Source organism: Sebastes umbrosus, chromosome 4 (genome assembly GCF_015220745.1).
Source record: "Sebastes umbrosus isolate fSebUmb1 chromosome 4, fSebUmb1.pri, whole genome shotgun sequence".
In the NCBI taxonomy this organism is placed as follows: domain Eukaryota; kingdom Metazoa; phylum Chordata; class Actinopteri; order Perciformes; family Sebastidae; genus Sebastes; species Sebastes umbrosus.
This window is the reverse complement of record NC_051272.1, coordinates 29793575-29811085: the sequence shown is the minus strand read 5'-3', so window position 1 is coordinate 29811085 and position 17511 is coordinate 29793575. Positions and strand designations below refer to the sequence as shown.

General features: G+C 40.3%; 1 protein-coding gene across 2 annotated transcripts in view; it reads right to left on the bottom strand.

Moving 5' to 3' along the window:
- The window catches only part of si:dkey-246g23.2 (solute carrier family 66 member 2), a 62349-nt gene that overhangs the window by 23570 nt on the left and 21268 nt on the right, over nt 1-17511 (bottom strand). The gene's annotated exons all lie outside the window — the stretch shown is intronic.

The following is a 17511-nucleotide window of genomic DNA, read 5'->3' as shown; positions in this document are numbered from 1 at the left end:
GAAAGCTCATGAGGGGAAACATAAGGCCCGCTACATCTACATTCTCGTCACCATCGGACATCTACTCAATGGACCATAATGTGAAATGATGGACAGTCTCTCATTGCTTATGTATGACCATGGAGCCGTAGAAAAGCAGCTGACATCAGCTAAAGGGGATTGATGGCTTAATAAGAGCACATTAGTTAGCGCGGGGACTCAAGTGTGACGCGGCATACTGCCAAGCACCCGGCAGCAACATGTTCCGCTGTTACCTTTCACGCTGGCTGAATAGGCCGCACCTATATGAAGAAAATGGCATGTGTGTCCTTGAATTTCTACATAGACGAGAGACACATGTTGGGAGCAAAGGCTGATAAGAAAAACCTTTGAAAATGCGTCAGTTTTAGAGCTGCAACAGATTATTTTCATTGGTGATTAGTTGTATTGATTATTTTTCTTTTGGTTAACAATTTGATCTAGAAAATGTTAATAAAATGGAGTTATATATATTGGCTCTTTTTGTGATAAATGACTTAAAAGTGTAACATCTTGCAGATTGCAACTCCTCCCGTGTGTGCCAAGCGTGTAGGATTGCTACGGTGGCCAATGTGAAAACGTGATTGCCCTATCTAGAGCTGTTGCCAATGTGTAGAGTGTGTGTACGTGGGAAGTGATGGTGAAGCAAGAGAGAGAGAGCGGCGGCGGCGAATGTGTGTGAGCGAACAAGTGAGCGAGTGGAGCAGAAGAGATATTAGTTTAGCTGTGAGAATACCAAGTGAATGTACAGTGGAAGTTGCAGTTTGTGCAGAAATAAATGAGGGTTAACTCTGGAGCGAGTAACATTATCGACTCCGGCCCAAGCAGGAAAAGTTAATAGAGTCTGTTCTGGGCTACTGTAGAAACATGGCGGACTCCGTGGAGAGCACCCACTCCCTATGTAGACATAAATGGCTCATTCAAAGGTAACGAAAACACTAAAGAAAATCCAATAGATCATCCTAATTGTTACACACTGGTCCTTTAAACTATGAATCAAAATTGTTGTTAATTAATCTTTTGTTTGATATCATTTTGTCAGTTAAATGAGCAATAGTTCCAGCAGCAGTTTGGTCAGGACGTTGATTATTATTAAGAATTGGACTGGATACCAGTGCTCAAACAATTAAACAATTAATAGTAATAAACTAGTTAAATGAAAATGAATTAATGACAATTTTGACAACCAACTGAAAAAAAAGTGTTTGCTGTTCACAGTCTCTTAAATGTGTGGATCTGCTTGCTTTTCAAAATGTTTTATTGTTGTTAAATGAACACCTTTGGCTTTTATGACTGTTCATCAAACAGAAATGAACAATTATAAACATCACTTTCAGCTCTCAGAGGCGTTATTGTGCTATTTAAAATGAATGAATGAATGAATGAATGAAAGAATCAAGATACCGATACATGATAACGTGTTAATGCAAATTTGTTTTAACGCCACTAATTCTTTTTTAGGAAAAGCGTGAAGATACTGGTATCTTATGAAATTAAAAAACCTTCCATTGGTACCAACCATGTCATACTAGCTCGTCGCAAAGGCTAAATAACGCTCCAAACTTGCGCTAAATTTTGGCGAGGAAAAACCGGCATGGTCATTTTCAAAGGGGTCCCTTGACCTCTGACCTCAAGATATGTGAATGAAAATGGGTTCTATGTGTACCCACGAGTCTCCCCTTTACAGACATGCCCACTTTATGATAATCACATGCAGTTTTGGGCAACTCATAGTCATACATTTGCATAAAGCAAGCATATTTGTCCACTCCCATGTTGATAAGAGTATTAAATACTTGACAAATCTCTCTTGAAGGTACACTTTGAACAAATAGAAAAAATGTGTGATTAACTTGCGATCAATTGCAATTAACTATTGGAAATCATGCGATTAATACAAATATTTTAATCAATTGACAGCCCTAGTTATAAATCCTCTCAATGTTCAAAGGTACATACAGGTATTTTCCATCATGTGAGGTAAAAATTCTGAATTATGTTTACTTTTGAGGAGACTCAAATTGCAATGGCCTGCCAAAAGGGATATTGGAAACCCAGTATATATTCCAGCCAACTTTTTCATTGTAATCACTAGACTAGAGGAGCACTTCAGTTTTAGGTGCTTCTCTGTCTGAACATCATCCATTAATATCATCTCACATACTGTACATATATGGTCACACAAAATATTCAGCGCGCACACACACACACACACACACACACACATGCAGACACACAGAGACACCCAACAACACCAGGCTGGGATGTTTCCCGTTCCACTCCAGTGAGCTGCATCTGATGTTGCGTCCTGGGACAGACCGAGTGAGACATCTTGCAGCGAGTGCAGCGTGGCATGTTTGTGGCAAACAGCGAGCGTGATTAATGGCTTTATTATCGAGAGCCACAAAAGACACATCGCCCACAGCTGACGACACACACACACACACACACATGCAAGGTGGGAGAAGAGAGCGATACAAGACAAACACACACACACACACACACACACACACACACACACACACACACACACACACACACGCATACACACACACACACACACATATGCTTCTCAGCTCTCTCACACATATACTACTTGACAAACGCGGACTCTCGGGGCGTGACATGTGTCTGTCCTCGCAAACTATGACACTGACAGAAGCCAAAGAGCTGAAGACAGAGGACCTGGCACATTTGAGCTCTTACTCACAAGTGCCTCTTCACTCTTGGTGCCCCCTTTACTTCAACACAACATCAAACCTGAGTCATTGCAGACAGTGGCGGCTGGCAGAGGGAGACTGGAGAGGCTTAGAGGCTGCCCTTTTATCGGCAACATAAAAGCCCTTTCATTTCCTTTTGAATGAGGCCAGGGTGGTGAAGTATAAACATGCTGACAGCAGCAACAATGAGAGGAGTGCTATTTCAAAACTACTGTCAACTTTTCAGTGTATAAAAAGACTCCCGCTGAGCCTCTCTCCCATTTTCATCTCTCGATTTTTAATTCAGCTTTCCCCTCCCTCTCTCTCCTGCTTATCGTCAGCACACACACACACACACACACACACACACACACACACACACACACACACTCAGACACCAAAAATGCTCTTCTCTTGTCCTCTCTTACCAAGCCAATCTATTTTCATCCAGAAAGCAACACACCCACTTCCCCTCCTCATATCCTGGCTCCCTCTCTCTCACTTATACAGCCTTGTATGTTTACCTGCATGATCAAATTGCCCGGAAGAGTATAATGAGGAGAGAAAGCTATGCATCATTCATGGAGTCATCTCTCTTATTTGTCCTCCTATATCGAGCATCATCCCAGGCGTTCTTCTTTCCCTGACCAGAGGCCTGTACTACGAAGCCGGATTTGCGGTTAGCGAGGTAACTTCAGGGTTAACTCTGGGTTTTCCATCCTACGAAGGTGGATCACTTCTTACCGGGGTAGATCATCATGGTAATTTATGCTGAACGGCTTAACCTGCTCCGGAGCAGGTTATGTTTCCAGATAAGAGATCAACTCGTATAAAAGCACCTCCTACTGACCAATCAAAGCTCGGTGCGTAGATCGTATGTTAATATTACACAAATACGAAGAAGTTAAAGTCATAATCCAGGCTAAAAATGACACAGTTTAAACTGACAAATGCAGGAAGAACAGCTGGCTGTATGATGTGGGTGCTTACCGCTTTGAATTATGTTTTTATATTTATTTTTTTACTTGCTCTCAAGTACGTTTCACACCGCCAGAGTCGGGGACACAGCTGAAAGAAGGCTGAAATAGTCATACATGCCTCGCCATTGCCAAAGGGTATAATAAAGTGTAATCCATTCATCCAATGTATTCTGAAAGCTATTTATATTTCACTGCCCCATCTAGAAGACTATATCTGACTTTTGAGAATTCCGTTCAATTAATAAGTCTGTTAATTTTACGCATTCACACATCGGCAATTTTTTCTTTTGCCAGCTGTCCTTCCTGCATTTGGCAGCTTCAGCTGTGTTACTTTTAGCCTGGATTGTGTGTTTAACTTCTTCGTATTTGTCTCATATTATAGTTCGCTCCTCCTTTGAAAAATGTTCCGCTCTGCTGACAGTAGACTTGTCCATGTTAGTGATTGTTCACATGCTGCAAACACCTCCTCTTTCAAGTGAACGCACTCGTCAACACTGGGTTGATTTACCGAGTTGATAACCACCGTCGTAGGACCACTTAGCGGGATCTCGTTTGTTAGGGTTAATTAAGCCAGAAAACAAGAAGATTGAACTCGCTTCGTAGTACAGGCCTCTGCTCGCTTCCTTCCTATCAATCTGTTTTTGTTTTTCACCCACCTCGCTGACTAAAAAAAAGTGTCTTCACTTCACACACCTCCTCTGTGGCTGCTGTCCTGTCACCCTAGGACAGGACAAGACACGTAGCCTGGCCTTTTCCAAACAGCGTCCTCCTGTCTGCCGTGTGTCGAGGCCAGGGCCGCACTTCAAAGACCCCCAGAGACTCTGGAGTGCCAGGAGGAGGCGAAGCGCTCCCTTCTTCACACAGACTCTCTGTTTACACAAAGCCCATACAAGATCAAACAATTCAATTACTAAAACGGGCAAGGAAGCGGCCGCGAGAATGTCAATAACCGCGTGTGAAGTTACTCAGGGAAGATGAGAAGTTGCTCGGCCAGGATAAGTCAATCAATTTTTGTGTGCGTCTGTCCAGGTGTAAGTCCGCAGTTGTGACAGCTTTAGTGGGTCTATCTGGGGTGCAGCATTATGGCGACTTTGTTTCAGCGCTTGTTAGAGCTTAAGAGCTGCACAGAGGAAGGAGAGAGGATGATTAGAGGGCGAGCGAGTCAGGAAGAGAGGGAGAGCAGCCTTGAGTCAGTCGAGCAGATATATGGAGACTAAACTCGCGGTATTTCCCATTAGGCCGAGCAGAGAAAGAAGAACAACACGGAGAGCTGAGGGTAGAGAGACAGAGACGAGGATGGACGCTGACAGCTAGAGAGCTTCGAGATATGCTGACTCAGCGCTGTCAGTCTGCGAGCGGAGCGACTCAGCTCTGCGGAGTCTGCTCTGTGTGTATTTTAAGACGTGTGAAAGTTGCTGCCTGAGATCTCTTGACGTCTGTCTTTCGGATACTCGGTTCACTGGCATCAACTGTGAACAGGTGGGGATTCGTGTAGGACATGCAGAATTTAGTGAACTTTTCAGATTATGATAATGGTTAAAAAAACACTACTTTTTTTAGTGGGGATGCACCGATCCGACTTTTTCAGTCACGATACCGATAGCGATACATGGGCTTTGGGTACCAGCCGATACCGAGTACCGATCCGATACCAGTGTTTAATTAATAAGCTGTATGCTTCACTGTGTGGAAGTGGCTGGGATCATTCTTTTATGTTTAAGGCAACATCAGGCTTGACTTAAACATTGCTTTCCCAAAATGTAACAAATAAATACATAGATGTAAATTTACTGAATTGTTATTTATTATAAAAAATAATAAATTGTACACCAGCAACTTGGTAAAAAATCTTCAAAATTAACAGGAATTACAATACAAGTGTAAACCTTTTTAACGCAGCAACAAATTGATCAAAACTTACACAAGAATCAAAATTCCAGTATATAATTTATGTAGTAAGGCAAGGGAATAACTTACTTACTATACCATCCTAAACTGATCCAGAATCTGGTCAAGGGCCATCTCACAATATCTATGAGCTGAGCCTGCGGACCGCCTTTTCTTTTTCAGCTCCACGAAGAGTATTGACATCACAGGCACACCAGAAAACAAATCCTCTTATACCGTCTTGACAAGCTCTAATAAGGACACCACGGGCGCTCTGCAATCATGTGGACGGACAGAAAGTCACTGAACCGTTCTAAACTCTCTCTCTCTCTCTCTCTCTCTCTCTCAGACAGACTGAAAACCAAAGAAAGAGGGGCTTGTTACAAACAGAACTTAGTTCGCCAGCAGAAGAACAAATCCGAGTGAAGACGGATAGTAAGGGGTCCACTTCTCTCTGTGTCTCCCTCTCTCTCCGTCAGCTCTCTGAATAATACAAAAGCTTCTAAAATAATGTCCACTCATTAAGTTACTGTGTGAACACAGAAGAACAAATTGCCTTCCCGGTGGAATTAGTCTCTTGAACTAGCAATATTTAACTTGAGAGCAGAAAAACTTCATTACACATTTGGTTAATTTACTAAGCAAAATATAAGTAATTTTTTAACTTCTTTGCATACACTAATAACAAAATCAGGTTCAGCTTTTGAGCTAGAGAAAAGGTACAGATATCATATGAATCTAGAAAGCCTATGGAATCCATTGGTACCATGACATGCTAGCTTGTTGGGAAGGAGGGCTCGGTAACGCTCCAAAGTCAGGCTCAATTTTGGCCAGGAAAAACTGGCATGGCCATTTTTAAAGGGGTCCCTTGACCTCTGACCTCAAGGTATGTGAATGAAAATGGGTTCTATGGGTACCCACGAGTCTCCCCTTTACAGCCATGCCCACTTTATGATAATCACATGTGGTTTTGGGCCAAAAACATGCAGTTATTTGAATGCAGTATAAATATGCTATTTGAATATTTCTGCATACTGGGGTCCCTAAACAGTCTTGGAATTATATAAATTGGGTATGACTGGAAGCTGAGAATCCAATGAGCCCAATTGTATTCATGTGTGATGATGTTAGTCCCCATAGTAGCCATTTCATTTTATTGGGACCATTTTCTTAAACTTGGCCTCACTCTATAAAATGACCTGTGGTGACCTCTAGGATAATCACAGCCTCATGAAATTTTACAGCCACAAACTACAGACCCAAGGCATTCAGAGGATGGATGGCTTTCCTAGGTAGATTGACAATAAGGGGGTTTCTGAGCAGATTCCAGAACAGAAGTGCTTGCAGAAGTTGCTGAAAAATGCAATTCTTGCAGAAATCTCCAAATGTCAAAAGTTTTTGATCCCAAATCAGAGTATGGCTTTTTCTATGGTGTTCCTCAAGGTCTTGGTGAATTAATGTGGTATTTTGGAGGGATTATTGATCATTTTTTATCAATTCTCGAGTGATAAAAAATGGTTACATTTAGCATTGAATCTGTGTAACAAATGTTATCAACCCAAAAATTACTACAACAACTTATAAGACATAAGTGAGCATGGGGATGACCATCATATACTTCTATCATAATGTTCTAAGCCCTTGTACACTTTTACAATTTATTTTAATTAATAAGTTAATTAATGTTTATTTCTGATTAATGACTTGAGCAACTTGACACACAGTGCTGAGCTGCATCTCAAATTAATCTTCAGGTTCCCAGCTTTCAGATGATGTACACCACTTCTATGCGACATCTACTGTTGACCTGCTATCTCCCCCTAAAGACCCCCCTGTACTCCCTTAAAAAAGACAAAAAGTGGTCTACTGTGGGTCACAGAGGGTTAAAGTAAACAAACAAAAGGGAAAAACAAAAGAAACAATGATAACAAGAACCATCTGGTCATAATTCTAAAAAAGCAACTGATTTGTTTGTGTCTGCCACCCCTCCACATCATCCGTTCCATTTCACTCTCCCTCCCTCCTGCTAAACTGTTTGGATGCTTCCCTGCGGAGAGGAATTTTTAGAGGGGATGCTGCTGCACAATGTCAGACTGGCACCGGCACCATGTGGAGAACGGGCAGCTCGAGACCAGCCATGCGTTACGGGGGGTTATTTGTGGCAACAAGGACTGCTATTTCTGCGCAAACGCACATCTGTCTGGCTGTAAACTTTCTAGTCATGATCTCTGAGCTCAGTCAACAGCTACTGCGTGTCTTCAATCACACAAAAAGAGCACATACTGTATGACCCACAAGAATAGGCTCTTAATTGGCCTCTTCAGCTGCCGCAAAAAAGAGCTCCAAGTAAACATTATCTCATTTAGAGTAGTCGTGGCAAAGAAAAACAAGATAACAAAGTAATTAATGGCTCATTTACCGAAAAACGCGACAACAAAATGACTTCAAATGTGCGAGACAGTGATAAGCAATGAAAAGTGCAATGAAAATGTGAAAAAAGACAACGCAGTTAAGGTCATTTTCACTGAGGCAAGCAGGATTATGATAATATTTGCGTCGGTGAATACTTCATCTTCATCTTTATATGTGTATTTTGCTGAGCAATTAAAATTTCTGATCTTATCTTGAAGATGTACACAGACACTATTGCACAAACACGCCTGAATACACACAGAAAAATGCACATGCACACACATACGGGAATCACAACGTCCAGTGCAATTACTGTAACTCTTTGATTTCCAATAGCTTCTGTGTGCATGTTTGCCACAGGGGAATATCGCAATAGGCTGTACACCACATTATGCATTTGGATTTTTGATTTGTTTCTGTTACATTATCTTTTTCAGCTTACATATTTAATCCAGTTTTGGATTTGCTGCTTCGCTGCCCAATTCGTCGTAAGCACGTCCTCTATTTTTTATCTCTTATGTTCGGTAAATTAACAAAATAAATTAAGCTGTAACAGAGGGCCACATTGTTTCTTCAGTCCCTGACAGCATAGCAGCGGTTTTATGTGTGTTTGGTCACGTCCGTCAAAACAAAAAAGCCTGTCTGCGTCTTCTAATGCATATCTATTCACAGGGACGACGGGTACATTCATTTGCATAATATTTTTGTGTATTACAAAAGTCATTCAAGCAGAAACATCCAAGTAATACATTCGCAAGTCAACAGTTTACAGTTGCCTGCTTGAATGCGTAATGGTGAGGCATTGTGTGCATTTTAATAGTTTTTTCTACTGGCTGGTTGGAAGCTTAGATGTATGTGATATTAGGACAGTTAGCTCAGCACAATTACTGGGTATTTATGAGGTCAAGAGCAGTTCTTCACTCTTATTAACAAAAACACAAACAAAATCCTACAAATAACATTGACAATATCAATTTTAGCACATTTTTACAAAATGTTCAAACGACAATCCTCAGCCAATCACAGCCTCTATGATGGCTCCACAACTGCTGCTAAATTTAGCCAACTAGCTCCCCTTCATTAAAACAAAAAAATGCCAACTGCTGCTGTAAGTAAATACCGTGCACAGGCACAATACATATTGGAAACCTTGCGAGCACTGGATTTTCTACTTGGCATCAAAGCAAAGAGCTGTTAACAGCGTCAGCTTGCTGGTTAATTCTGCATTACCTCGGAAGTGTGACTTCAAAGATGTTCCCCAGGAGGAAGAGAATTTATGAATAGTAAACAGAAAGTCTTGTGTCTTTCACTCTTGGGTTGCTCTGGCTAACAGGAGCTATAGGTTGTGAGCTTGCAGATGCTGAGCCTGCTAAAGCACAATATATCCATATTTGCGTTGGGTTTGCATGGCGTACATTTTTTTCATCTTGTGTCAACAGACCACGGGGCAACCTCCGGGTCTGAAAAGTGAAGCCAATGTGGAAGTCCATAAAGCTTGCATTCTTTCTAATAGCCAGCAGGGGGCGACTCCTCTGGTTACAAAGAGAAGTCTGATTGTATAGAAGTCTATGAGAAAATGAGCCTGCTTCTCACTTGATTTATTACCTCAGTAAACATTGTAAACATGAGTTTATGGTCTCAATCTCTAGTTTCAAGTCTTCTTCAATACAGCATGATGTTTGTTTAGTGAATTATGTTCCCATTTAGAGTAAAGTAGTACAATAAAGCAGGGTATGATTTAGGGCAAGGCTACCTCTTGATTGACAGGAAGCTACCACGGCGTTATCCAGTCTGGGAGTTGTCTATGTTTTCGTCTTACAAATTTAACCCTTTCACAGTGTGTTTTCAGTAATTAATTGTAACCTTTTTGGCCGCCTAAAAATGTCTTATTCAGCGTTCGGTTGTACTTAAGCTCCACCCACTCGTGTCACTTCTGGTTGCAAAAAACCAAGATGGCGACGGCCAAAATACCGAACTCGAGGCTTCAAAGCGGCCATCCACAAACCAATGGGTGAGGTCACAGTGACTATGTCCACTTCTTATATACAGTCTATGCAACAGACATACATCCGCGTACACTTACACCATAGTAGTAAATACAGAACCATATACCACGTCTGTTTTGAGTATATATATATATATATAACTCCATTTTAATTTTAATTAAGTTAAGTTTTACTAAATGCAAATTATTTCACAATTTATTACCTCATTTATGTTACCATACTGTGCATTTGTCTGTATTGCTACAGTAGATTTTTACTCATATGATTCTATGACTATGATTATAATTAATTCACGTCTTAAATTATAATATTTATCTATTTAGTCTTTTTTATTAATTTCTTCTTGTCATCTCATGTTAACTGCATGTTTTGACAGCTAATTAAAAAAACAATGAAGATGAAAACTAGGATTTGAGAGAAAAATGTCTTTCAGTCACGGTCTGGTCAGCTTGCAGAAAATAATAATAATTTTTCGTCAACAACACTTTTTCCAAAGAGTTTCTGCTGCAGTTCTGAAAGTGGGTAGCTTTGACCTTGCTACTGAACCATGACTGTGTTTTTCCACGACTGATTGCTTCCCCACTGAGTGTATGTGTGTGTTCTTTCTACCCTCTTGACCCAGACAAGCTTAACTAATGAGCTCTATTGACATTAACGACCCACAACAACAATTCTGTGACTGCCTGACCTCTGCTGTGTACTAATGGATTCCACATCCGTACCCGTTTCATTAAAGAATAACTCCTAAAGAGCTCCATCAGAGTACACACCCCTTTACTGATGGGGACTCAACGACGTTCCCATCACACACATGGCAGCAGGAGCCATTTCTGTGTGTTACTCCTGTTAATGGCTAGATAAGAGACAGTCAGAAAAGTTCTATTCAATCATTTCCTGTGCTGGTGAAGACGTCCAGCTTCAATACGAGAAGATTGATGACCCACTCCTGTGCTTGTTTGTGTGTATCCTGACAGAATACCACATTATCTATCAGTACAGTACATGACGTCTTCACACGTAACAACATTTTGTTTTAGCTTCAGGTCCATTGACAGTTCTGGCATACTGTCAAACCCACACATCCACCACCACCACCATCCAATCTACCTTCGTTTTAACATTCATTCTCGCTCCAGCGCCTCCTTCCACTTTCGTCCCTAAAAGTCATTGGCAGGCGCCTGCAGCTGTGAGATAAACGAGGGAGTCAGTGAGCCTTCGGTGTGCCACACTCCCCCCAAAAGACTTCCATTCAGTCGGGTTCAAGGCCCTGACAGGGTTGTCTGTTTTATACACGTACATGTGTTTGCTTGTGTGCCCCTTTCATGGACTCGTCGTCCGAAATTGCCGCACATTTAAAAATAAATATGACGCCACGTTGTGTCTATCACGCTTACACACCGGCTCGCAAAACAAAGGACGTAGGAAAGATTAGACAGTAGTGATTGTGCTCTAAGCAGCTAAACGATAGCTTCTTGCTCATGTCATTTATTCATTAGTGAATGCCCATTTTGGACTAGCGCTATCCATTGCACCAGTGTAATTAAATCAGCTTTGTATCGTATTGCGACATTTCGCAACAAATATAATAATAAAATGCATCAGACTCAGTGTGCAAGGTTTCTGTGCATAACGATTTTTATCGGATGACGGATTATTAAAAAAACACATACGGAATATACAGACTTAGTGTGCAAAGACCTCGCTGGGCAATAATCCAAAAGGATTGCTTATTGAATTTGAGTGGAATCACACCATGACTATATGATAATTTCATATTTTACTGTTATTCACTGAATTCAAAATTGGCTAATATTTTTTTATTTGTGTGCTAAGAGTTTTGTCTGATGCAATACACAACAGCAGAACACAGTATATTGCATTGGTAAATCTTGTATGATTTTGCATTTGCCATATTATGATATACCGCAGCTGGATAGAATATTTGATTCATCCCTTTGGGAAATTGCCTCGTTACAGCATAAAACATCATAAGGACTCAGAAAGAGATAAATAATAAAATAACATAGTAAAACCATAAATAACTCAAATCTTAACTAGAAACTGAACTTAAAAACTAGGACCACAAATACATAATATATACAACGCTGGTGCCTGGTAATATTCTGTGCATGGTTAGTAGCAGATACTATATAATATCATGTATTGATATGGGGAGGTGCTTAATTGGAATTAGAGCTGCAACAATTAACCGATTAATCAATCAGTTGTCAACTATTAAACTAATAGCCAACTATTTTGATAATCTATTAATTGATTTAGTAATATTTTAAGAAATTCTCTGATTCAAGCTTTTTAATATTTTCTGGTTTCTTTACTCTTCTATGACAGTAAACAGAATATCTTTGAGTTTAGGGCAAAACAAGACATTCGAGGATGTCATCTTGGACATTGAGGAACACTGATCGACAATTTCACCATTTTCTGACATTCTATAGACCGAACAACTAATCGATTAATAGATCAAAATAATCAACAGGTTAATCAACAAAGAAAATAATCGATAGTTGCAGCCCTATTTGGAATTTAATATGGTATATTGAGGTTGGAAAAACATTCTTAACATTAAAAACATGATGATTTCAACAATATTTCCCTGCTCGGCGTATGTAAATGTCACCACAACTGATTTTTGTAGTCTCTCCTCCTCATTTTTGTCTCCCACGCTCTATTAAAGGTCATCATATGTTCCTTAGACCCAATTCGCCCAAACCTAAAGTGCACATGCTAATTTTCTACAAAAAAAAAGAAAAAAAGAGAGAGATCCTATCTGAAACTGACCCAAGGACAGTTAGAACCAGTCCAGAGGATAATTAGACAAGATCCAAAATGCAGATGCAGCATGATGCTCCACCGACTAAAGAGCAGCTGCGGTCTCAAAGAGTACATACAGTATACACTCACCATCTAGCCGCATTATTCTCCTGTGATTATGAAAATGTATCACATTATAGAGAGTCTGCTTGAATCTGCTCGTATTAGACATATTGACACACAGACCTGGGACACTTGACAACACCGTGGGAACCTTTCCAACCCACGAAGACCTCTGCTCTCTAGTTCTAGTTCTCTCTTGCTGTCCTCTTTATAGCTCTTTTCATTCTCCCTCTCACTCTGTCAACCGCATCCCCTCCTCCCTGTCTCCTCCCTGTACTCTTCTTCTCTTGCATCTATCCAGTACTGTAAGTTCCATTAAGCAGAGAAAACCAGAGATAAAAAAGCCCTTCACTGGCGTTGTCCTTCAGTTGTCCTGATAGCGTCCGTATAAGCTTCTATATCTTGCCGTGCATGCCAGCTAAATCCCTAAATGGCTCAAATCATTTAAAGATCACACGAGATCAGTTGTGTCTGCAGGTGATTCGGCCTTAAAGAAACCTCTGCGTTCTCTTTTTGAAGTTCATTGCTTGTGTTGGATTTGCTGTCTACAGCAAAATCAAAGTTTGACGTTTCAAAGAAATGCTGTTTTTCCGTTTTGTGTGTTTTTCAAAGGTCATCCAGCGTGACAAGTGAGTAGTTTGTTTTCAATTATGTATTCCAGTTGCTAGTTGATGAGTTGTTATCTACTAATTAGGGCTGTCAAAGCTAACGAGATAATAACGTGTTAACGCAAAGTCGTTTTCCAGCCACTAATTTCTTTAACGCATTAACGCAACTTGTGATTTTTAATTAACCGCCGTTGGGTGCCCAGCTGCTATTTGATCTTTCAGCGGGCTCAGTTTTAAAGCTAGAGTGAAGATACTGGCATCATATGAAACTATTAAACCTAAGGAAAACCATGTCATACTAGCTTGTTGCAAAGGAGGCTAAATAAAGCTCCAAACTTACGCTAAATTTTGACGAGGAAAAACTGGCATGGCCATTTTCAAAGGGGTCCCTTGACCTCTGACCTCAACATATGTGAATGAAAATGGGTTCTATGGGTACCCACGAGTCTCCCCTTTACAGACATGCCCATTTTATGATAATCACATGCAGTTTGGGGCAAGTCATAGTCAAGTCAGCACACTGACACACTGACAGCTGTTGTTGCCTGTTGGGCTGCAGTTTGCCATGTTATGATTTGAGCATAATTGTATGTTAAATGCAGTACCTGTGAGGGTGTCTGGACAATATTTGTCATATTTGTGTTAATTGATTTCCAATAATAAAAATATATATACATACATTTGCATAAAGCAACCATATTTGCCCAGTCCCATGTTGATAAGAGTATTAAATACCTGACAAATCTCCCTTTTTTGGTACATTTTGAACAGACAAATGTGCTATTTAATGTGCAAATGCCAAACACTGAGGCTATTTAATTGTTGCCAGCAATGACATAACAGACACTTAGTCATAGTCCTACCCAGTTTCCCTCAAATGATTCATTTTTAACTGTTCTTTATTATTAAATTTGTTCTCAGAAACTTAAAAGACGCTGACAGACTCTTGTTTTCACCAGCAGTAGAATAATAAAGGGAACATCAGGAGATTCAGATGAGGCAAAACGTCCCATGCAGGCCTCACTTATGTTAGCACTTTCAATGCAGCTCGTGCTGTCAGACTCGGGCTGCGAATACTCGTCTGATAGCAGAACATCAGAGCACGGCACTGACGCTGAGCTGACAGTGAGCAGGAAAGTCCATCTATTTAGGCTGTGCTGATAATTGTAACTACATGATAGAATGCAGCCCCTTAGTGTGAGAACAGTGACAAGTATTTATTGTTCTGGCTCTACTTCAGCACGTTGGATGAGAAACAATAACTTTGAGATTAAAGTGCTGGCTTTCAGCTTTAAGGGTGTTTGATGTTCATATTCATATTGGGCGAACAATGTTGGACTCATTGAGTTTTTTTTATATCCTGCAATTTTAGGATAATGGAGCAGGACAATGATATTCTTGGCTGCCTGTCAAGGACTTTTTCATACAAATTCATTTTGTATGTCATAAATCTTAATGCTTAGCCAGCCACTCCTGCTTTTCCTTAATAAAGCAAATGTCCCTGTGATACTGCTTATGTGTGGTGGCATTTCACATTGAATTTGTCATGGTATATATCCATTTATAAAATGGTAGCTCACATTAAGCAATCTAATGGTTAATAGCCATGATAAAATACCCACAAATCACTGCTATGACTTCTAATTCCTTTGTACTTCAGTATCACTCCACGCCTTAGAAAAACACGTTACACTAATGTGTTGTCATGGTTGCTCGGCGACAGGGTCACGTGGGGATCACTTTCCGCCAACACGAAATAGGTTACAAATACAAAGTAACAAAGTTAACTGCTAAAACCCGCTACAGAATGGAAACATTAACTTCTATGGAGGAGTGGATTGAGCCGTGCCCATCTCCAGAAAAAAATCCACCTACTAAACGACATGCAGCGCAATCGATTTTACGGAGCTTGTGGCAGGCTCAGTTTTACAGCTAGAGTGAAGACACTGCTATCATATGAAACCTAAGGAATGCATTGGTACGAAACATGTCATACTAGCTTGTCGCAAAGAAGGTTAAATAACACACTGCAAACTTACGCAAAATTTTGGCGATATGTGAATGTAAATGGATTCTATGGGTACCCACGTGTCTCCCCTTTACAGACATGCCCACTTTATGATAATCACATGCAGTTTGGGGAAAGTCATAGTCAAGTCAGCACACTGACACACTGACAGCTGTTGTTGCCTGTTGGGCTTGAGTTCGCCATGTTATGATTTGAGCATATTTTTTATGCTAAATACAGTATCTGTAAGGATTTCTGGACAATATGTCATTGTTTGTGCTATTATTGATTTCCAATAATAAATATATACATATATTTACATAAAGCAAGCATATTTGTCGAGAGAATTAAATACTTGACAAATCTCCCTTTAAGGTATATTTCACATCCTGCGATTAATCGTGATTAAATGTTTTAATCGATTCACAGCCCAAATTGTGAGTAGTTATTTTGATAATATTTTTCAACCATTGGGCATTATGCAACAAGTGTTCAAAGTTGGTTTTGGCAAACTGTCTTAACTGCACAAACTTGTCATAAATGATTTGTTTAAACGTGATGTATGCCACCTGTTCATGAGGAGGTGCGTTTTCATGAGATTTGATCATTTACATAACCAACACCCCAAAAATGCTACATAAGGCTACTTGTTCCGCTCCGTTTGTGGGGAAGTTTTATTCGCAAAAAGGGTTAAAAGAAGAATTTCACACCGCCAACCTTGAAGTCCCGCTGTTGAAAATCAGCAGACAAAAACATGAAAAAGTATAGTAAATTGGCAAGCCACGATGATATGGTGAACAAAAAATTTATTTAGCATTTTAATTGATGTCGGCTACATATTTAAATTCCAAAATATTTCTGATAAAGGCATTATAATTCTTTAGTCAAAAAAGTGATTTTCCCCCAGTGGTGGGAGGCAGACTATCTGTACATTACTTGTCTGGACCACTCACATATTTTACTCCAACCTAAGAGAGAATTCTAAGTACAAAAAAACTGGTAAATGCAACAAGGTTTCTCTTTGGCTACTTTGAGCAGACATAAAAAGGGTTCTGAAAGGCTGGAGTGTTGGTGTAGTGGACGATGGAGCAGTGTGTCTTATGGATGATAACTAGACAGAGTGGTGCAGCCAAAGTGCTGAGATGCAGTGACCTCGGTGCTGAGGATGGAGGAGCAGAGTGGATGGAATTGAGGAGGTGAACAGACAGACGGGAAGATGAAATTAACTACACTTGGGCTCTCTTCTTCTCTCTTGTACACTCTCTGACAGACACACAAACACATGTCAGTGGCGTGGGTGTAAATACAGTACATGATGCACATATAGACAAAAATACATAGACTGTTTCTCTTTCTCGCCCTGCTTCCTTCTTGTTTAAGACACGCATACGCTCGCAGAGTCAAAGTTAAGCCCGGCTGTGTGTGAAGGTGATCTGGTCCGATAATCAGCTGTTGACCAGATGGAAGAGTCGGGAGGTCCCGATAAGGACACGACAGCACAGGGGACCAAAAGGGTTCCAAACTATTTATTAGGGTCGGTCTACTAGGACAGACACCTTATCAACGGGGGGGCTTTCTTCCTATAGAGATAAGCAGGTGTAAATAAAAGATAATGCGACTAGAACACAAGGGCAGCTATTATTAGCTGCAGAATGACATTGCGTGTGTGTGTCAAAAGCTTTGTAGATCACACAATGTGACAGAGCAGAGATGATGGTTTGTGATGTGGCACGTCTGCAGCTTTTGCTAAAAACAGAGTGAACACATTTCACATACATTTGCTTTCTCTGTTTTTATGACAACTGACAAGTGAATACAGCATACACAGAAGCATTATGGGCAATGACTACCCAAGACTTGTGAAATTAACATTATGTAATTGTGATGAATCCCACTAACATATAGTGTACCATGCAGACTCTACACTCTGTGTGTTCGTAAATACAATCTGATGTGTTTAGATGACAAAGCACTGAAACGGAGTCATGAGACATGAGA